At 39.2% G+C, this 24,155-nt stretch overlaps 1 protein-coding gene across 7 annotated transcripts in view; it reads right to left on the bottom strand.

Annotated features, from left to right (window-relative positions):
- Positions 1 to 24,155, bottom strand: part of LOC105287868 (nephrin) — a 215,526-nt gene that overhangs the window by 69,017 nt on the left and 122,354 nt on the right. The gene's annotated exons all lie outside the window — the stretch shown is intronic.

The following is a 24,155-nucleotide window of genomic DNA, read 5'->3' as shown; positions in this document are numbered from 1 at the left end:
ACTAGACAATTATTTCCCAAACGCTGCAATCCCAAGAAGACATTATAACAAAAGAAGAAAGTATTCATCTTGCTCGCGTGATATTTTCAGTTAGACTGAGAAATACAAAGAACATTGATCAATTATACCAGAAGTAATTGCATTATAATACAAAATATTACGTAATCACTGGCAACATTACTAAAGTAAAAAAATTTGAAATACTTTTTAAATTTTATAAGATCAACAATCACTCTCTTTTTCTTCTCTAATTTCATCTCGACAGCATACACAAGATTATTGCGATCGAAAAGAGACACAAGTTACAATACAAAACTTAATAAATGCTACGTAAATACTTGGTATGTTTGCTTGGGCTGTTTGTCGATTTACTTAAAGCACAGATTTGCTTTAAGCGAATCTCAACTTTGTCATGAAAAAACACACCATGTCGAAGAGGAGTGGGTACAGCTACAAATTCCTCTCGGATATCTCCCAGGGCTTTCTTTTTCCTGCCAGATCTTCGTGGCCACTTTCGTCCCCGCTATCGCAGCGGGGACATAAATTTCGATTTCTTCCGCAAGTGCGCGTTTTTGTTATATCGCGATGGTCGTCCAGAAGTTAATCGTCAAGTGGACGATATACAAATAAGATGGAATTTAGTTGAACTGTTGCCTCATTATTTATCGATATTTCTCTCCACTAGAATTTGAAATATGAGAACAATAAAAAAGAATTTGCATTTGTAAATCTCTATTTTGAAATCTTACCAAAACTGAGAAGCTTTGCAAATTAATTACATTAATAGATATATAGAAATTTGCAAACAATGTAAATTTCGACAATTTTTATCACATATTAAAAGTGAATATTATTAAAACCCTTATTATTGTATTTAATCAATATTATTAACTGATATTATACAAACTTATATACAGATTTATATACATTTATACAGCTAATAATTTACTCATTACGCAATTATAAAAATATAATTAGCAATAATTAATTAAATAATAATCAGAATTATTAAATATTATTGTTTATTGTTACTGCACTTCTCATAGGTGAAACATCGTTTGATCTCGCTGGCGAAACATTATAGTATACGTTATGGCGAGAGTGAAATAACATCGTTGGTCATCAACTTTCCGAGAGCGAATAGCGGAAGTGCGGTTATTGTGTCTGTGCGCGTCGACTTTCTACTTTAACTCGAATACGTCGGCACACTCTGACGATGAGCAGATACACGAGTGCCGATTTACGCGTAGAAAAAACTGCGCTACCACTTTTACGATCGACCTTTGAGATCGACTATTGCGAACAAGTGAGAAAGGGGTAGGAGTTAGGCGGTTAGGGTGGATAAAGTAAACGTTGTTCGTGGAAACTTCAAGTCAAGCCCGGCGTTTCTCAGCTGCTCGCTTTATCCTTTCCATCTTCCCTTTCCTGCTTCTGCCGGCGAACTGCTGAAAAATAAGATACGCAAACTTGTCTGTCCCCTCTCCGATCTTTTCTTTTTTTTGCCGGAAATCCACGTTCGTTCGGGACCGAGACTTCCGCTTCAGTGGTATCGAGTCCGTGGCGAACTTAATCGCTCGCTTACATCGGAAAGCTGCGGGATTCCACATAAAACTGCGCGATTCTTTACTTTCTGTCAACCTACTTTAGTGATAACGAAAATCTAATAATTTTTTCTGTGTCACTTTAAATATATAAATTTCCATTTATTTCGATTACTCGTATTCTGGATTAGGTGAAATACAAAAGAGAAGAAAATGATGAAAGGAATTGAAAATCAATCGAAATGTTTAATGGATGTAAAGTAAATTGAACATTTTAGAAATATTTAATCTTATTAGCAATAGAATAAGAGAGTAAAATAAAGTAAAATAAAATTATTCCTACACTGAAAAAAATATCTAGTTGAATTAATTAGTAATCTGATAGGTTCAACCAGTCTGTCTATTGGAAAATGGATGAATCAGAATTCCAGTAGGAATTACCAGATTATAGTACAGTCTATCAAACGTTCTAGTTATAAAATATCCAGTCTTATCGTGATAACTAGAAATTCTGCTTGGTTTAACTAAAATGCATTCTATCATGTATGTCTTGTTGGTACAATCAAACCATTTTTCTCAGTGGAACTTGTAAATATTGGATGTTATTTCGCTTATAAAAGTGACGCAGCGTCATTTAAGATCAGGATTAACTGTAAGTAATAATTCAAGCTACCTTTACGAACAGAGATTAATAGCATTGAATATCTCCGACACTGCATTTCCATGTTATAAACAAAAGTGACTTATGTGTGTTGAATGAACTCTGAGCCTGGAAAAGTTAACGCAGTCCATTACTATCGCGCTTGCAAGCGCCTGTACGTATTGACAAGCGAAATGCACTCGCTCGATACATTCGACTAATTCGATAAAAAAACAATCGGACCAGTAATCCCAGATAAAAACAATCGTTCTTCCACGGCTGATCCGAGAAGTCGTAGAACGAAGGAGAGTAAATGTTTCCGCTGGAAATTTTACACGACTTCCTACTTCATGGATTCCGTTTACCGGGAGTTCCGGCGCGTTTCACGGTATCAAAAGAGAATTTTGAATCCCCCGTGGTTTCTGCAAGTCTTAGAAAAGGATTTCTTGACACTGCCAAAGTCAAAGTCCATAATTTAAATCAGGCGAAATTTATGTGTTGTGCTGTACCCAGAATGTAACACCGTAAATGAGCCAAACTTGAAAATTGTGTCCCGAATTCATGTGCAAATAAGAAAGATTCGTATATCTAAATTAATATAAATCAATCTCTTTTCACCGCGTGCAAAGCAAGCAGTTATAAAAAATTGATGATTAAGCAGATCTTCACTAACAAAAAGGATAGAGAACGGAGAATACGCTCGCAATTTTCGGGTCACTAATTCAATTATACTGTGCGCGTACGAAACGAATCTCTTTTGCACCTCAGCTTCTTTTTATAAGCTCCATGCAGGAAAACCAATTTATAGACAAAAATGTACAAAGCTTTTTCACGTATCGCCTAAAATAATGTAATAGTGTATAATAAAAAAAATTTTCATTTGCCTTGAAACGTTAATTCTGGAATAATAATGTGGATTAAGGGGTTAAGCCGCGCTTTGGTCAGCCGGTGCTTCGAGGCGGAAGGAAATCTTCGGTTGGTAGAATTTATGTTTCCCTCTCGTGGAGAACAAGCAAAAAGGATGACCGTAGAGAACGGGGCAGGCAAGAAATTCCTAAAACGTTTACCTTTTATCCTTCTGCACCGTTGAAGCTTAAAAGAAAGCGCTCGATTATTCTTTTATCGTCGCATCGCGGAAATGTACAAAGGCGTGTTTTATTTTGGCTAATAAAAAGGAAACAGAAATGCCGGCTGTGCCCAGACAGAATGTGACGAATACGAATTAAACACTTGGGCACATACTACATTCCCAACGTCACGGTTAGCACAATAAATATCAAAAAATAGTGATTAATACATTTTTGTAGCAAGCATGACTATATTCTATCAATTTCCATTAATCCTTATATGTACATGCAAATATATTTCTTCTCTAATACGTGCATTCTATATAATTTATATATCAAAAACACTTTAATATCCTATCGCACAAAGATTCCTAAAAAATATTTCCTTTACTCCTCTTTATTAATGAATAAAGTTATTTATTTGCTGCTTAAAGCAGTTAATTTCCTCACTAAAACAAGCTTTTACGACATACTCAAGAATCCTTAGTCTTCATCACGGTGAACGTAATTCAACCCTAATCGTATCTCGTGATACTGATCACATATCGTGAACGCGTCCACCGCAATTCCGATCTCTATGGCTCCGGCAGATTCAGTCAAGAATTGCGTTAATAGAGCTGGCTGCAGATAAAGTGCTATATTTACGACACGTCATGGGTATACGACGTTAATTCGCGCCCAACGATCCGCGCAATATGACCGTAATATCCGGCTTGTATGACGTTAATGCCCGCTCATTGGCGATCTTAATGATCGCGCACAAGTACACAGAGCACACGCTGATTACAAGTCCAGAAGTAATGCCCGCGCAGATTGTTTTAGATCGGGCCGTCCTAGAGCAATCAGGTGCACTCAATCGGATTCTCGTGCGACGCATTAAGGTCTACGCTTAAATGCAGCGGTTATCAGCATCTTTATCTCGATCGCGATACATACTTAATCTCATTACGAGTTATATTTACGTAGAGAAATTGAAGAAAGCAATGGACCATTGTCTTATTCTTCTATTATTATTTATTTTCCTATTAATATCAGACAGGATATCGAGATTTTGGTTATTATATCGAAGTTCAATATTATTCGTTTGAGAGATTTCTTTTTTTTCTTTGACTAAAAGATGTTTCTTCTAAAAAGTCGAAAGAATAATTTTGCATGTCTAAGTTGTGCTTTTATTTTTGCCTTTTCAATTACCATAATCGTTGAAATTGTATTTGGAAATAGCACGATATGATGTAAAATTTAAATTTGCATTTTTTCTTACGAGACCATTTTGTGAGACGACAGAGAACAGAGCTGTTCTTCATTATTCAAATGTTTTCATGATTTAACAGCGTGATATTTTGTCGCTGTTTTATCTCGGCGATACATTTTTCGCATTCAATTAATAATACGATTCTGACTTCAGCTCTCTAACTTTCAGTGAACTATCACACAGCTGCGAAAAAAATTACATTGAAATATTCCCTCATTTATGGCATCATCAATTCTTTCCGTCAGTTTAATTATTCTCGATTTTGCTGTCGGTAGCACTACGAGGGAGTAATACGTAGAGTCGCGGGAACCGTAACCGTTTCCGACAGATCCTTTGCATAATTCCGTAACCGCGAGATCGTGCCGGCGAAACTTCGGTGGTGACCTGATAAAAGTCCTGTGACCGCGGCTCGCGAGAGTGCGGAAAAACGGGGGTGGCCGAGAATTCTCGGTGGCTGAGGGTGCGCGGGCGATAAGTCGCAGAAAACGAACTAATCAAGGCATTAATCTCCTTTACCGGGCCGGCGGACGCGCCGGCCGGTGAGCGACGAGAGAGAGAACGCGTGCACGTATATATATGTATGTAAATGAATCTAATTCCTATTCTCGTCGGTGCCTTCGGTAGAAAATGGCGGCGTCGTAAAAATGTAAATCTTGCTTTGAATAATATTCTCCCCGGCCCTCCCCCTGGCCTGTAGCCATCCCTCTCCTCCTCTCTGTGAGCACCGGAAGTGACGGTGTGTGCGCGCGGGTAAAGGGAAGCACGGAGGTGCAAAAGAGCGAACGGGGTGCAAAATAAAACAACGCGGACAAGACAGAGAAAAGAGACGGACGGCACTGGGGTGAAAGAGCAGGGGAGTGGAGGGATCGCCGGGAAGTCAAGGGAAATAATGAAGGCGGCGTGGGAGAGGCGGATGCAGAGACGCGTACGTCTCGAATAACGGGAAATGAGTTCTACTACGCGCCTTTTACATGTAAAAGAGGAAAAAACGGTTGTTATAGCGAAGACACCAGGATAAATAATACCGACGATGCGCATTCTTCTTTGAAATCGAGTTACCGTGATTTATTGGTAATCCGATAATGTCTCCGAGTCTCAATGCGAACTATTAAAGTAGAACTTTCCCTGTCTCTCCTCGCAATATTTGAGATGCGCGTCTTCCTTATTGCGTTCATGTTACGTTATAACACGAGGAACTGAATACATCGGACTCAATCTCGTAAACAAATGTTTCGCAATTCTGAAACTTTACTGCAAGTCATCTCACTCGAAAATGAACAATCGATATTCCAAGATTACATAGTATTATCTTAGAAAGCACAAATCTTTAAAAAACCTAACATTCCCTCTAGTATTAATCCTTCATTTTTTATTATTTTTTATATTACATTTCTTATTACTTTTTAAAAGAAATCTACACATTTAAAGTTGTAAATAGGTAAGCAAAATATAATTGCGAAATATTATTGGCATCTACTATTAACCGACTAAGTGACCGAACTAAATAATAGAGTAAGCCATGTAAAAATATAAAGACGTTAAACTATTGATTGCTCATTTATTAAAGATCACTTGTATCTCCCGCGTATCTAGAAATATTCTATCTATTAATAACACAATTGCCATCAAGTTACCATGGATCGGCCAGGCGCGCTTGTTATTTTTATTAAATAGGAAATGAAAGGAGCTGTGCGGAGAAGATCTCGCCTTGGGTGTGTGCGCAAACCGTAAAAAGGGAAATAAAAGAGAATGAAAGAGAACGTAGAGATAATTTCGATGGAGAGGACAGCTTATACGAGGGAGTAGTTAGATACCTGCGGCGCGCCGTTAAGCTTCGCAGGTACTCTCGTTAAGTTCAGTCCGTGTACTTATGCGAAGGCTGGTTGTTCCACCGGTAGCTACCGTGTTTACGAACAGCGTTGTTACTAATATTGCATAAAGGAGGTAAATAAAAAGGAACACATACGCGTCACTGAGACCGCGAGAGCGCAGTTGGCTCGTAAAATGCCGATAACAGTGCAGCGCGAGGATGTGTACGAGAACCAGTAGAATGCCTTGAAAATCTAAGAGCAGAAAACCTAAGAACATTCTTGCTCAATATTGCAGTATCGATCTTCATCTCTTATTAACCGCACGTTGCCCAATTTTTGCTATTGAAGCCAGGTATCTTTTGTATTTTCCACCTTTCGATCACATATTTAATAATTTGAAATATCTCGTAGACTTTTTCCTACGTGGAACGTCACGTAGTGCAATTTGTAATCGCAATAGAACAGCGCCGTCAGGGCGCCGTTCGGTTTCCACAGGAATGTCATGACGGCAAATGTCGCAGCACAAAAGCCACGTGAGACCACTGCTGCACTGCGAGATCTAAGCGAGATTCAGGTGACGCGTGAGCTATGAACGTCATCCATAATGCAGGCTTCGGTACTTCGCGGCGATGTCATCGCGAGCAGGGATATTTATTGGCGCGACTAAGCTGCTACGCTCGCTAAATTTATAGCACATTCAAAATCTTTGGTTAATGCTGATGACTTGCCATTATTCGTGCCCGTCAAAAACCGTACATGTAGAGCGCCGTATGTATAATATAATATCTATATGCTTCGTGCCAAGCGGACCGTACCGTTATATCATATCTCACATGTACATTTTACATTGAAAGCATCAATTTGGATGAACACGCAGGACTTTACGCGGAGCGCAAGCGTCGGGAATTAATAATTACACCTGTTCGCTCTACTCATGTTTATCATTTCTCTTCGTCTTATGGGATTCCTTCAAGATTAAAAAATACTTGTAATACTCGCAAACGCATGGCCGCATTTACGCCATACATCGCAGCCGGCAGTTGAAGCTACAAGGACTAGAGCTCTCCCGAGCTTCGCAAATACGCCAGTTTATTACGTTACGGTATTCCGCCATTCATCGATTACCGTTATTTCGTTCTCGCAATTGACCCTCGACGTTTATCTTATTCCCCTCGCGTATTCTCCGACAATCTGCTTATTTCGAAAGGCTCGAAAGGCCCGGCTGATCGTTTTACTCAACACCACGTTGGCGCGTCTTCCTTCCCTCGGGTCCTTTGTACGATATTAGCGTCGTTTCAAGTAGACACAAAGCATACGTGTGCGACGTGCATCATGCAAGGCTCGCGCCTTATCTGGCCCCCGGCGTAGACGCGCAATGTATGCACCGCATGCCTAACTAACCCACATAACTTCCTGCTGGGGAAGTTTCCGTTTTTGTCCGCTTTAATCCTACGCCTTCTTCCCGCTTTCATGCCGTTATATGCGTTCTAATTTACACTTTTATTGTTATTGCTCCGCACTTGATTAGATAGAAGCTCGCCATATCTTTTACGCATAAAGAGGACAACGAACAAAAAGAAAGAAAGAAAGAAATGAGAACCGTAATTTTTAATAAGGGGATAACTCCCGTGTTTGCAACGAGAGCGATGTGATTTCATTGACACGACAATTTCATCGAACCAGTACCAGTACCAGTCAAACGTTTATTAAGCAGAGATGCGGGTATTATCAAAATAGATTTAAAAAAATGAAATAAAAATCGTTAAATTAGTGAGAATACTAGAATAAACTCTTTCAATTTATCCCTAATAATTAGCTCTTTCTTTTGATTAAAAGTTAATGAGCTTCTTCCAATCGCACATGCTCCCTTTCAATCGTCTCGGCCGGTTGATCATTTCCGTTTCGAGATCGCACACCGTTCCATCACCCTCTTCGTCAAATGGAAGTCGCCGTTTTGCGCAAACGTTCTTCAGATTTATTATATAATTAGATCGCTTCCGTCGTCTCGGCCATTCGTGCCTCTTTAATCACTTAAGCCGCCGTAAGTCAGACCGTCGTCGCTAATCGCGGATGAATTTCTTTCCGGCGCGTCACGTGGCCCTAATCTGCTTCCGTTCTCGCTCCTCCGTGTTCACCTGCCTGTCCCACTTTGTCGTTCCCGTTTTGTATCACGGAGCATAAGCACGAGAGCATTAATAATTGCGTAAACACGAGAGCATAGAGCAAGCACGCCGTGCTTAGTGCGTGTGCCGTGTAGCTATGGCTTAACTATCCTGTAACGGTGGATAAGCTACGGTTCGCAAAGCTCACAGCTTCCCCTTTCGGCCTGCACTACGAGTAAACATTCATTAACGAGTAATTAACGGTAGTCACAGCGTTATTTTTAGTTCGTGCCGTGTAATGCATTTTTGGCTTAATGAGACACGAAACGTGTACGGCTGCAATTCATTATTTAATCGCGATCGGCGTCGCGATAATATTGAAAAGCGATGATCAGACAATTACTGTTTGCAGAAGTGCATTATCCCCAGGCTGACGTGTGTACACAGTTTATTATTTATTTGTATCACAATCGAGGTTCCGTAATAGAATTAATTAAAAACGCGCCTGCTGATAAGAGAAAAATCCTTTTCACGTATATTTAATTAACGATATCACACGAACATTTCCTAATTAACACATTTTGCATATAAAAAGATATAGCAAATATTTTTATACATAAATTCCACATAAAACATAAAGAAAGGGAGCAACAGAAACAGGATCTTCATTTCATGTGTACAAATTATATTCAGAACATTCAAAAAATGTCGCATGTGCAAAGCAACTTCAAGATTAATATATGCATGAATTTTGGTACAGCGCTAACGCATCGTCAGTCCAAACGTCCTTCTGCTTTATTTAAGTTATTGCAGAGATGATTTACGTAATGCATTGCAAAGCAACAGGGAATCATGTGAACGTAGAACACGTGGTAGGGAAAAAACGAGGAAAAAACAGGGCGCATCGTGAAAAAGAGCAGAGATATAACGAAGATCTAACGAAACGACGTGGCATAGCGGGGATAAAAAATAAAACAGGCCGCGGTAGAAAACATTGACATAGAAAAAGATACGGAGACTGGAACAGAGGAAAATACGAAGCCGTGCAAGAGTATAAAGAATTCTAGAAAATGGAGATACACGTGCACAAGAAAAATAAAGAAGATTAAAGGACCAGGCTCTTTGGTAAACTTTTCTGCGTAATTACATTAATGATTCCAACGAGTTTCAACTTGCCAGCCAAGAATAAAATAAATATTGAAATTCACATTATTAAATTACAATTAGTTGCGCAAAAATAATGCTAGCCTTTTAAATTCTGCCTTTTAATATCAGCACGAACGTAATCCACTCTTTAAAAAGCCGTGTTAAATCAAATCGAAATCATTGTTGCCTCTTTTCCGTGACGCTGATTGGTTATCTCGATTCGCGTTGTGCGTTATGTTCAGTTTAGATTACCATCGCGCGGCTGTCTTCGCGTGGAGGATAACAATTTGGTAGAGTGTGATAATTGTGCATATAATAAATAATAGATGAATATTATTATTCGAAAACATTATTAATATTGGAAAATAAAATAGCACGCGCATAGCGCGCGCCTGTGTTGTACTGGTAACAATATAAATATCCCAGAACTCTTCGGAAAAAGAAAAAAATTTTAATGGCTAGAACTTTTTCATTTATTGTTTTAACGAGTTTTAAATCATCTAGAACTCTAGGCAATATGCCAAATAACAATATAAATAGCACAGAACTCCTCGGAAAAGAAAAAATTTTAATAGCTAGAACTTTTTCATTTCTAAATCTAAAGGAACCGGTGTGAACCTGGCACCTGACTTTAACGAAATGAAAATTTTCGGGCATATTTCATTTGTACCTCGTTTATACCTGTTTGTACCATCGTTCGTTTCGTTTGTACCTCAACAGTTTAAAAGTTATAAGGGGTCAAACAATAGCCAGCACCCGACTAAAAGAAATCCGAATTTTAATAATGCCATTCGAAAGAGCATCGTTTGTACCTTCAGGAACCATCGTTTAAATCGTTTGTGCCTTAACGGAACCGGAAGTACAGGCTTTTCAAAAAAATAGGTCCAAGAGGTATCTTCGTCAATTTTTGAGATATCGCAAAACGGCTAAAGGCATTCGAAAGAGCATCATTTGTACCTTCAGAATCCACCGTTTAAATCGTTTGTACCTTAAAGGAACCGGAAGTACAAACTTTTAAACATTTGAAGAAAACGTCCAAGAGGTATCTTCGTCAATTTTTGAGATACGCAAAACGGCCAACGACATTCGAAAGCGCTCGATTAGCACCCGTTTGTACCTCCGTTCAAATCGTTTGTACCTCAAAGGAACCGGAAGTACAGGCTCTTCAAAAAACATCCAAGAGATACTTTCGCCAATTTTCGAGATAATCGAAAACGGCCAACGGCAGTCGAAAGAGCTCGGATAGTGCCTGTTTGTACCTCCGTTCAAATTGTTTGTACCTCAAAGGAACCGGAAGTACAGCATTTTCATTTATACCTACCCATGGTATACACAAAACACTTTGCATTATAAAAATATGTAATCGAGGAATAATAATAAAAGCTTTTCTCCTTTATTTCCAGATATTATTCTTTCTCTCAAATCATTGTTGCTATTCGTGTCACTTTTATTGTAACCTATCAGACTTTTCGGATTTTATATTAATCTTTACTTATTAACTTTATAATAATTTAATTTATTAATTTACTTTGTAATAATTTAATATTATACTAGAAGGATTTTTCCCGTTAAATTTTATTAAATTAAATTATTTTACAAAAACGTTTGAGAAGAGCCTCCGAAGAGAAGAATGTACGCATGTTCTCTGAGAAGAGATTTAAAATTATTCGGAAGGAATAGCAGAGAAAGAAAGAGAAATAATACGAAGAGCCGATTTTTCTTCTCCTTTACTGAAGGAAACGAACATTTCAAAAAGTATGAAAAGATTGCCGCCAGGTATCTACCAGATATCCGCGTTGCGTCCGTTCATTTGTCTTGCCGAAGATCCTCTGCGTAGAGACTCTAAAGATTCTAATATCGCCACGTGGGATCGCACTCCGAAACGTAATACACTACGGTAATTCTCGGGCGAACGAGTTACATCATTTCGACGTTTCGCGTAACGCGTAAAGCGACGCGGAGCGCGGAGCCGGCTAGTATAAGCCATTGTGGATGGTACTTAATGCGACTTGGACGCCCTGGGGAGACGGCGCTTTATACATACCTAACTACCCTCCAGAATAACTTCACCTAGTACGCCGCTTATCCTCGCGCTGTTCCAGCCATCTTCATTCCGGCCATTCTCCACGCTTTCCCGGTTTCTTCGATTTCTCGGCATTCTTCGCGGTTCGCAGTTTCCGTACTCGTCCGCGTTCTCGCCAGACTTTCGCGTTGTTTTTGCTCCGACTCGCGAAGGCGGCACGCCTTCCGCACGCCGCATTTTCCGTTGCGCAAAATAACGCGTCCGTCACAAAGTAATTTCTCGCTGATGAATTTTTGCGTGCTCCGCGACGGCACTTTCGCAGATACTGTTAATGGACGAGATAACATCCGGAAATATTTGGCGTTTACAGCCGGGCGCTTGGGTAAATTTTAATGAGAACTTTGTAATTTCCAGAATGTGTACCGCGTGGTGAGATTAAATTGCGCCAGAGATGCGGATGCTGTTACCCAGCCACAGTAAAACACGCTTCGTGTGAAAAGCAATCGACAAGTTCGCAAGTTTGAGCTTTCTGAAGAATTCGGAAGAGTTCTGTAGTTTCCTGATTAGTTTTAAAACATATAATTTATAGAGTAAATATATTTTTACTTTGTAGATTTCTATTGACGCAATGCACGCCGCATCGCGTCCGTCAATCTTCATTATCTATAAATTGCGCATCATTTTAATTTTGAATTAATTTCTCTGCAATTACTGTAATACGCAATCTAAAAAAATGTAGTAATATATAAAGCATAATATTGCAATAATTTATATTATTTACAACCTTATACTGCCCTTTGCGATTCAATTATGACGAATTAAAACTGCACCGAAGCTGTCGATCAAACGTTGCAACAACAAATGCATTATTTGTAAATTCCATTTAGTGTGAATCGCGAGTTTCAATAGAGATTTCATCAGCAGCAAATGACTCCACATCGATCGCTAGTATCTTGCCAAGAACAAGGGCAGAAGGATGACGCGCACTTTGTCAAAATGAGAGCATCGGACCCATTCAGGCATGGCGCATCTCATTTGACAGAATTATGCAGTCTATTGTTGCGGCCATGCAACGAAGCGTCTCGTACTGTCCAATCAGGCATGAATCATCCGGTTTCGGTTTCCTCGTGCATCCATTACCCGCCGCTTGTCAGTCGACTAATTTGCTGGTTAGTTCATTCGCCGCAATTATGTTCGCGCGACCACTGATAGTACGAGCAACCACTTTGAGGCGCGCATTAACGGCGTATAATATGCAACAGTTTCTCAAAACTGGGCAACGCAAATGAGAAATGAAATTCCGTAATCGCTTACGTGAACAAGCGATAACGCGCTCTACTCGAGGAATGTATAGGAATTGATTAAAAATCAATACGTAATAATTGCTTTTGGGGAATTATTTGTAAGGAAAATGTAGTTTACTATCAAAATAAAGATTACTTTTATCTCCTTTCATCTGTCGTGTACTTTTCTCTTCCTCATCGATCAAAATTTGTGTCTGGCTCTGAAGGTTCTAAAGGCCGCCGATCGATACCACCTATTTGTACAAGTTCCTAATTTGATTTATCATGTTACTGTGATTTGTGTGTGAGATAGTTTACGGGTCGGGTTCCGTACTCCCAGCACGAAAATGATTAACCCATTGAAGCGAATGCGGCCGTCCAGCGCAGCTTGGACTTTACTACTGAGTTCGGGGGTGAAAAGCTCGGGCCTCACAGCGACCTGTTGGCGCAGTCGTCTACTTAAACCACTTATATACGGCACCGTGCCCACCAACGGGGCACGGCCATCGAGTAGAGCCGAGCAGAAATAAAAGAGAGTCGATAGGCTCTCGAGACGCGTCCCATCTCCCCGGAATCCTCCCTTCGATCCAATTTCAACTCGTCTCTGCCCGTATCGCCAGGAGAAAAAAAAGGGAGAAAAGGCAAAGTCCACTGCCAGCAATGGCGGCACGACAACCAATGGCCGCGCGCGAAGAATCGTAATAACATCGTCGTCTGTAACAAAACGCTCACGTGGACATTCTACCTAATCGAAGTTCCCAATTCGCGTACCCTCGAGACCCACGTCTCAGATTTCACGATACTCGAATATCAAATTTTCAGACCACAAAGGGATGGCTGCATGAAAAGTTACGAAACGGAGTGTAATTAAGATCAAATAACGGATATTATGCATATCTATGCACATATTTGTGATTACACTTGGACAGTTTATTAATGAATTCATATAATATATTTCATTAATTAATTTAATATTTGTCTCAGAAATAATGTATTCTGAAGGTATTAATTGTATGCAATGCTTTTGTAAACTAAACATCGGATGTAATGAAATATATTATATGTATGAGACGTTAAAATGATATTACTCGTTTATAAAGGCCATTACTGATTTTGCGAGATGTTTATAAATTTTTAAGTAGCAATAAATGTGTAAAAATGTAGGAAATTAATAAAGAATTACAAAAGAATGTTATAAAAAGGTTTTTGATATAAATTGAATATAATTGTCCTAGGCTATACAAAATCCATTTTCTTAAAAATATATAAAATATAAAAAAAATTTTGAAAATTTTGAAAAATGTATTAAACAAACGATATGATTTTTAAAAAATCACTTTTTTAAGAAATCAAAAACACATTATTAAACAAAAAAATATATATTAAACAATATTAATAACAGTTGTGCATTTTAAACGAAGCCTGATCTTCGCATTGCTCCAATATCACTTCGATATTCAAGCGCAAACACGAATTTGGCCTCGTATTATTACATTAACAGATCAAACGTACCCGGTGCGGGTAGATCGTTCAATCCGACGATTACGTTACCACAAAAACCGTGAAAAAACTGACGGGAGCTCGCCACGTTACTTCCGATGATCCAACGTGTCAGTTTAGCACGGATTTTGGAGCGGCAAACCACGAAATCGGGTTTTCCGAAACTGTTCCAACAAGCAGCTTCGTCGAAAGCCACGTAAATCGGCATTCAAGCCGATATAATTGTCGGTGGATTAACAGATGAATTACACAACTTATACATTCGCCTGATAATGAGCGAATAAAACTAATCGAACCCGTAACAATCAGTGGTATATATAACGCAAAAGGCACTATTGTTATCAAAAGTGTCAACGATTTTTTTCAAAATACTTAAATGATTTTGTTAAAATAAAAAAGGTATATCAAATATTTATAGAAAATAGAACTCGAAGAGAATCGCATCGAGTCAGATACTGCTTTAGATCAATTCAAATTCGGATCAGCGTCTGCAAATTAATTTCTCAATAATCAATCACTATTACAAGATTTCGTATCTTATTTTAAGCACAGAAAACGGAAAATCGAACTTCGGCTGAGAGTCGCCGGCATTTTCATATTACTCAGTCATTACTTACAGCTTGAAGAAGTTCGACAATTTTTCTCATTACACTTACCCTAGCGTCTCCGCTCATGATTCTGCTTTTCATTGTTCATCTCATGCACCCGTTTCTGTTCAGCGAGTCTATCATCCCTCCTGTACTCCCCAATCTACTAACTCCGCTATTTTTATTTTCTTTCCCTCACGCCTTGTGCACATCCTCTTCACATGGTACCTTGCCAGATGTTCAGGCGACCCCTTTCTCGCCTTACACAACCGCCGCACCCGCCTACCATCCCTACGTCGCTCGTCCTTCTCACATCTTATGCTCCAACTTCTGACTTGGTCTTGCCGCATTCGCGCTATCACGTGATGTTTATTTCAACAGGATCCTTACGTGAAATTACATCCTGAGCGAAATTGTGCCCAATAAAACCACACTTGAAATGTCAGACACCGCTAAATTTTCCATGTCGAACGCGTGTCTCTGGAAGAACGTTCCACGAGTAACACGTGTCCACGATTCACGTTCGGGATCCTGATTAATCTCGCTTCGAGGAGGCGCGAGTGAATCGATGGAATCGTTGCGTGTGACAAGAAACAGACCCTTTACAATAATACAACAGACACGTGAATCGCTGTCAGTCGGTGAAACAACTAGCGCACAGTCCCTAACATCAATCGTGAGATTCTTGCTACCGTGTCCTGGACAGCGAGGATAATAATTCACTTTGAGCCATTAAACGAAGGCCTAAGAGTATCACGGCAGAGATGTATTGTGCCGCGTTACATCGAGCTCACGAAAACTCGGGGAAAAGCAAGCTGCTTTGACCGATCGAAAGGACCCTTTGTTGTTACAGAATAACGCAAGAACCCATACAGCGTATCACGCGACAGACGATTGCGAAGTTAGGCCTACGAAGTTTCGCCTCATCCATCATATTCTCAGAATATTTACAGCGGATTGCTCTACGGGAGAGCTCGAGAACGGCGCGGCAGAAGCCGAGAGAGGCTCGCAAATTGCTCAAACTGCTTTCATCGCCATTGATATGCTAATCTGAATTTCACGGTAGACGTTCATGATTTAGATAGACGCGACAGAAAAAAGTTCCGAGATTTCTTCTTCCATAACCGCGCAATTGTAGCAGCGTACGAAGCGTGCTCGCGCTTCGACGTGCACGGGAAGATTGACTCCGGAGGGATTTATCACGTTAAAAGCACTGGTATTTTCGAAACACCCTGCATCATCCTAACGACATCGTGCATTATTCCGGCGTCGCGATGAATGAAAAATGACGTTGCGCTTTCGCCTTATATCGCCGGTCGTCGTGGTTCCATTTAGAAAATTAATAATAACCGTTAACTAGTAATAGCGTGTGACACACGCATCGTAGCCGCGCCGCGAAACGCGCAGCTTAAATGCTTGTCAGCGTGCTTGAACTCATTGCAGCTCCAGCTCAGCCGAGCGCATAATACCGCCCTTCGGTAATCGATCGGTACTCGTTTCGGCTGCAAACGTAATTACAGCTGTCAAAGAGGATGCTCTCTTTTATGAAAGGACTGTACACGCCGCGCAGGAAATAGAGAGAAAGATACTCGCCGGCCAAGAATCTCCCGGGCACTTTGATGACCGATGCGCTCTCTGCTTTTCTCCTTTCAGTGCACGGACTTTCATTAGGTGGATCGGAATCTGTTTCTTTCGCTCACGATGCGGAAGCTTTCCGGATATTTGCCCGGAATAGCGATCACATATCACGGCGGACGAGATGGCAGAGGGACGCGCATCGAAATTTAGTTGCTTTATCTTACAATAGTTTATTTGGAGAGTTAATCAGCTTCGAAAATTCATTTTTCGAGGAGATGTGTAAAGCTGAAGCTCGTAATTATCAAAATTTTCTACGTTATTAACTTGATAATCTTGCATCAATCATGAAATGCTACATAGCATGTTTTATAATTGTATAATACGTTTTTATTAGTAATATAACTTCGTAATTATTGAAAAAATATTGAAATATTGAAAAACTTATTACAAACAACTAATGCTTATATTAAAATTTAGTTTTATTTACAATTTATCTGTAGACTATATCTTTGAAAAAAAAGAGTATCTCGAATAACTTGTATGTCATATGTGATTGAATTTCATCTACTAACTGACGCAGATAAAATCTCTTACGCGATAATTCAGTTATGCGAAATAAATAATATATTGAATTATATAGAAAAAAATAAAATTTTAAAAGCAAAGGTGGAACGTGCAATTAAGTATTAAATTGGCCCATATAAACGCAATCGAAAATGATCGCTGATGAGACTAAAGTGAAAAGAGATTCCCACTGCGCCAAAAAGAGAAGCGTTACAATTTTACCATCGTTGCGTTAATGGATTTCAACGTTTTTCCCGAGGGAAACACTTGGTCTTGATGACCCAATTAAAAGGCGGAATAACCGAGCATTATCGTTGAACTGATAACACCGGGTCGTAACGAACGTGTAAGTGTGTAAGCGCTTTTCCACGCGTTACCGCAACGATGGCTACTAAAAAAATCGAAACTGCTCGATCCGTGCGTATTGAGTAAAACGCGCGCGCACGCATCTATAGACCACGTTTAATTAAAATTGTTTCAATTACGCGTGTGGGGTCCGATGTATCCCGCCAAAAGGTTGTTTTTCCATTGCGTAATTAAATGAATTCCATGAAACAATACACATAGTAAACGGTCGCAATGAGTATTTGTCACGGACTAGTGTATCAGCATTTAGTATCAACGATTGCGTCATTTCGCAATTCACTCTTTAATAATCATAGTCATCAGAATATCAAACTCGAATTTAACAACCTGTCACCTTCTAGATAATGCAACCTTTTTAATTTTCCAACTAGAGTGTGCACACGCTTAATGTGACCAAACATAATGAATAAACGATCGGTACGAGCCGGAATGATACTCGAGAATTGCTACGTTTGAAAATTTTCGTAAACGCTAATCCGCGAAAAATGTCGCTGTACGATCCCCGGGGATGGGTGACTCGTTTTATGAATTTGCTTCCTCTATGGCTCTTATACTCTTCTCCGTTAATTTTCAATTTATGCCGCGCGACCCACAGCGGCATGAAATATTCTGCTTCTTATTTAACCGGGCACTGTACGTCAGAAGTATTTTAAACGATCGCTCATGAATAAAACAAATCGTCACATTTAAATTACCGTGGCCAATAGGATCGTGCGCTATAAATTTTCATAAGCTCATCTTTATTAAACCCTTATTAAAGCAAGTGCTACTGTTCGCAACAAAGTGGCTTGTTTCGCGTGGCACTCTTTTTGTCTCTGCTAGCAATTCTGATAACAACGCCTGTTGTATTACTTCACAGAGAATTTTACATCTAAAACCAATCAATTATGCACATCTCTCGACAGTAAAATTTATAATTATTGACACAAGTTAATCTCAGAAATAGTATACACGGATTTGTTGTAAACATAATCAATCCTTATTAGAATTAAGGGAATAAAATTGATTTCGATATTTAATAAAGAAGATATATTACAGAATATTATGGCGGCGATTTATATTCCATTTTATCCCATATGCATCATGTCATTTTTCTTCGTAATTCGATTAGTAACAACAGCATAAATAATGCTCAAAGAATCTCCAGGGTTCGAATAAATTTCGGCGAAGGGATTCTTCAGTGTTATTAATGGCCGCTTGACCAATTCGCATCGGCTCGTTAATAATACCGAAAGCTTTTTCGCTGGAGATTGGCGCGACGACAAGGTTTTAAATTAATGTCAAGAAGAAGGTCACGGATTGCTGGGTTCCACAAGATGGCACACGGCGGATCGTAGAATTCGACGATTACAAATTACGGGGCAAACTGGCGACCACCGCACCGGCACGGCGATCCCTGCTCACCCTCCGCCCGCCCCCGCTACGAAACCGCGCGTTCTAACGTCGGAAATTTATGGTCGTCCCCGTGAATTCAGCCGGCTGGCGTTACGAAAATCGAACGTGTAATTTATACGGTCAACCGTCATTTTCGCCAGGGGCTGAAGCCTTAATGGCTTCCCCTCGGGATCCCCGCTGCCCGTCGATGTCGTCCGCGACGTGTGTACGTCACGCCGTCGTCGTTTCGACGCGACGCCCGCGATCCCGGTCCGCGACGCTAATAATTATCGCTCGGACACGCATCGCGTGTCATGGACATCACCCTCGCACCGTTGATAATAATTGGTGATCAGGTGAAGAGTATAATTGATATATAGCATTCATTAAAAGTGATATTATTCAACCCACAATCGGTAGAAACGACAGAATGACATAATCTATACTATTTCACACGGTGGATTATTTATTAATACGTAAAAGCGAAAATTTTATTCCGGATAGATAGGAATATCATTATTCCGAAATATATTCTAGAGTGTGTTGTTTACACTAGCACAAGTAAATGTGTGATAATTAATAATCAAAAAATGATCTACAAGTGACTCACGCGCAATCACGTGTAAATTGCATTATTAATACTATTTAACAATTCACGGCGGTAAATGGCAAAGGTAATCAGTAATTACGATTATACATGTCGCACGCACACGATTATTGCGCAGGTATAGTATATTAAACGTATTGAACTAATTAATTAATGATCCAATAGATCAACACAGTGACAATGTAACACTTTGTCAAATACATTCCATTCTCACTCCGAGTATCACATAAAAAATAACAAGAATAAAAAACCCGTAGCTCAAACATTTTTTTGAAATATTTAAGATTCCTTGTTAGAGTAATATTAAATATTTGAAATAAAAATGTTTTTTTTTCTATATTTACTATAAAGAAACTTTTACGTAAAACTATGACTTTATCATAAATATTTTATTTCCTGGTGCGTTGAATATTTTACACAATTCTAGCGCATTGTCCTCCTCATTTTGCTGTTTCACAGCTTGTTTATCATAATAGCTCTTAAAACCAGAATTATTATGTTTGATTGAAACTTTGGGTCCTCAAACACGTAAAGTCCTGATTTCGTGTATCGTTCAGTCCATCGATCGTTGATTACATGTGCTCGGCTGCGGTAGACGGGTATATATAGGTACAGTCGAATCGATTATGATTGCAAGACACTCGCGGCACGACTCGATCTCACCCTCAAACGCCAAGATTCTCGTACGCGTCTGTATGTTATACCTAATGCAAGAAGTTTCTCAATTTAGTTCGCAATAGAGTACATTGCGACTGCATTCGCCGTTAAACGCACGCGAAACTAGTGATACGACGACTTGTGCGCGCGTGGTATTCCCGGAAACGCGATGATTTCGGTTGCCACCAAAACTGAACAATTTCGGTGCCATTGGAACCATTGGCTACAAAAATTAGTTAGCGGTATGTTACAGATTTCATTTCACGCGCAATCCACGTCGTTAACTCAATTTTATCGATACGCGGCTAAAATTGCATCGCAAACGCGATTGCAACAATGTAACGCAATCGTGTAAAGTTGTTATAAAGAAAATTTTTGAAATGAAAACTCCATTAACTTTTCTCGTATGTACATTTTTGTAAGCGCATTTTTTCCACACGAATTTCGCCAAAGGAAACAAAAACGAAATCTCTCTTAATACTCCTTTTCAAAAATCGCGTTATAAATGTTTAATATTCGGTTTTTATTTGAAGTACTACCACATACATCACAAAATTGTTAAATCTAAAATATGTTCGACCTATACAAGAAATCGACACGTACATACTTTTTAAATGAAAGATTAATAAATGGCGTATTCGATCGAAAAACACAAATGCAGCGGCAAAGGCATTTTTATGTGATCGTTGTTTTGATGCAAAAATCTCGTTCTACGTACGCTTGAAAAAATCGCTTTAGTACTTTACCATTACCTCCCGCGTTTTCGATGCCGCATTTTCGCGCGAACGAGAAAACGAGATGGAGAGGTATTGCATCGAATGAAAGAATTATTTCCGCCGAATGCGCCGTTAAACAGACTTTTGCGCATGCAGCCACTCGAGCGAGAAGGATCCTTAGAAGCACGCGTGTGATAAGCATGGCATTTCGCAATGCAGTCTATATGATGGGAGAACTTCCTCAATTTATTCCCCAGGGCTGTGAATATACTACGTTCTCGCTCTGAATGCGCTTGCCACGCAAAATCGGTAAATAGTCAACGACAACGAGCACCGACGATAACAGTTCTTTTCGGATTCAGCGGTCCATTATCTACGGCGTCTTGAGAATTCCTAATCCTCACGTTCAATATCCTCACGAAGACGTTGCCCTTTTCCACGATTCGTTGCCCCCTCACCTTGTTCAGTTGTACAGTCATTGACACGCATCGACGAGGTACTAAAATTCATTCCCCGTAAATTGAAAAATGTCTTTAACTAAAATGCAAGTAGCAGTAGGTTTTAATTGTTTTTTAATAGTAGTTTTAATAGTAGTTTTGCTGCGTGCTTATGAATTTATAAGTCTTTAAATTGTAAAAGGAGATTCTAAGTATTCAGTGAATTGAATAAGCGTGAAATAAAGGCCTAGGAGAAGAGTTAATAGTAAGTTAAACTTTCTTTTGTTTAAATTATTATTTAATATATTATGGTCTATCTTAGAAAACTAGCATTTCTGGAGAGAAGCATCTTAATCAACTATCTTAAACGTTTTGAAAAACAATTATATTCTGAAAATACATATTATGCATATTATTCATTGCGTGAAATGATATATTAATAATTTTATATTTGCTGATCTTTTGCAGCAGATAAATCGTAATAATTTATCCTTTTCTAATAAATGTAACACATGTAATGCTAAGAGTTAGTAAAATGCTGTAAAAAGGTGCTCGTAAAAGTCAGTTGATTTTAATTGCTCTCGATAATATCGAGCAAAAGTCACTTGCAATTTCTCAAGTCATCTTAAACCGATTTATCATGGGCCGCTCAGGGTGTTAGGTTGCGAGCGCTTTTAAATAATCAAAGAGAAAGAAATCAAGCATCGTGTGGATTTTGCCGAGTCATACTTCAACTAGCAACGCGGTACATCACTGTGCGGTTTTCTTACTCACTCCAATGAATCATCAGACTTTTATTCGCATTCCACGCTTGCGATAGTAACCGGCAATTAACGCTAGCTCGATTCCTTCTGGACCTTTTTTATACATTGCATCACACGAGAGCAAGCCATCCAGCCGCCATCGTGTCGGAGTATTCTCGTTAATCCCCCTGTATTTTCAATACGCTTCGCGTGCAACGCGGATTTTACGCGATGGCGATTAATTATGCGCCCTTATCGCTCGTCATTGGCCTGTAACGCGTGTTACGTTCGAGAAGCGGACACGTATCACGATGAATTATAGCGCTTGTTGCGCTACACGACGAAACTGACTTGCGCCTCGTCGTTTCCTCCCGAATTGTTCGAATGCGTCGATGCACTGCTGTTATTGACAATAGCATTCGTCGGGATCATGAGATATCTGTACTAGAAACCAGATGAACCTAACAAATCATTTTAATTCGCTCACCTTTCATTTATGACCTCTTGCACTAATTTGAAACCGATTCCCTTCTGTCGGAAATATCACGAAAAGATTCATCATTATCCGTTGCAAATTTTCACTTTTTAACATTAAGTATGAAGTATAAGACTAATTGTAAATATATGATTCAGGATAAAAAACAAAATATTTAAAATAAGAATATAACAAGCATGATATAAGATCTGTTTCTTATTGTAAATCTATCTTTATTAAATTTATTATTTAATATTTCTGTTTCCAATAACAAACTTCACGTTGGCGTGCAATTGCTCACGTGTAGATCATGCGATAGCGATATTCGCGCTACGCCCATCTCTTTCCCATCGGTTTGACTATATCAAGCCAGCCGTGTCGTGGTTTTCGAAAACAGAAGCCAGATCCCTGAAAAATCTGAAGGGATCTTTTTTATCCCCCTGATTCTGACATGCTCGCGTGTACAAGCGGGCACGCCAATTCGACCAATGGGCGCTGTTTGCTTATCGCGGTGGCACGTAAATTAAGGAACCGGCGGTCATAAATCACATAACTAGGACGGACTGTATCGCCGTCAGAATATCAAAACGCGTCGGAAGCCTCGACACAGCGGACCCAGAGAGTTGGAATAACTTAGCGAACGTCAAGGAAAAATCGCGCTTTAATCGCGTCCGTTCGTCGCGAGCTTTAATAGCGCACTCGGCTCCTAGAGAAACATTTATCTAAAGGCCTCATTTTCTTCTTTCCATATTGCGCTGCAATGTTACGATTATACGAGTTCGCCAAGAAAACTGTGCGCATCTCGAGAGAAGCTCATTTCTCCTTGAAATTTACATATTTTTCCTTCTTGGCTTGAAAAGTAATCCTTAAGTTTGATTGAGTATTTAGTACGTAAGTTATAAAAAGTTATAAAGGTCAGACTAAATAAGATTTACATTCCAATTAATTTAACAAATGTGTTTTGCTGAAACGCGTGGAAACATATGTCAAATCTCAAATCGTGTAATTTAGATCACTTTAAAAAAAAACATTTTGAGATCGATTTCTCTGGTAGCATTGCAAACATTTTATTATAAAGTATATAATATAAAATTATTAAATTTATAAGAGCATAATAAGATTTTCACGAAATAGCAAGTTTCGAGCGTAATATTTTTATTGAGAACATTTCATCACGAAGAAATGAGATACGCACTGCCGCCACCGCCCGCCGCAGGCTAATTAGCATGTTAAATGCTTCAATTTCGAAAACCCAAAGTAGCATCGTTTCGGAAATTGCTAATCAACCTATTGAGAAAATACTCCATTTTTACGTGATCCGAATTTTAGAGTTTTTCATTCGTTAATCTCTTTGCGAGCTTTCTATATCGAGAGATTTTCAATTAACTCCACGTTTACAATTGGTGACTACAATTGATTCTCTGAATAGTTTATTCAAACTCGTCGAAACGTAACTGCAAACGTTCTTTCATGGTACATTTCAACAATTCACATTGTATCATTTATATGCATGTATAACTCGTGCTTTTATTCCTTTTTTTTAAATGTGAATTTAGCGAGAGTATCGTTGTAAAGTTTTATTTACCTAATAGTTCACATTTTAGAATTCTGCGCAGTTTGTCGAAATTCAAAGTCTCGATTTAACCACGAAACGATCGAGATTGTACTTTGATGTGTTTCCTCTTA

Source organism: Ooceraea biroi, chromosome 8 (genome assembly GCF_003672135.1).
Source record: "Ooceraea biroi isolate clonal line C1 chromosome 8, Obir_v5.4, whole genome shotgun sequence".
In the NCBI taxonomy this organism is placed as follows: Eukaryota; Metazoa; Arthropoda; class Insecta; order Hymenoptera; family Formicidae; genus Ooceraea; species Ooceraea biroi.
Note: the sequence above shows the minus strand (reverse complement) of the source record. Positions and strands in the feature narration are given on the sequence as shown.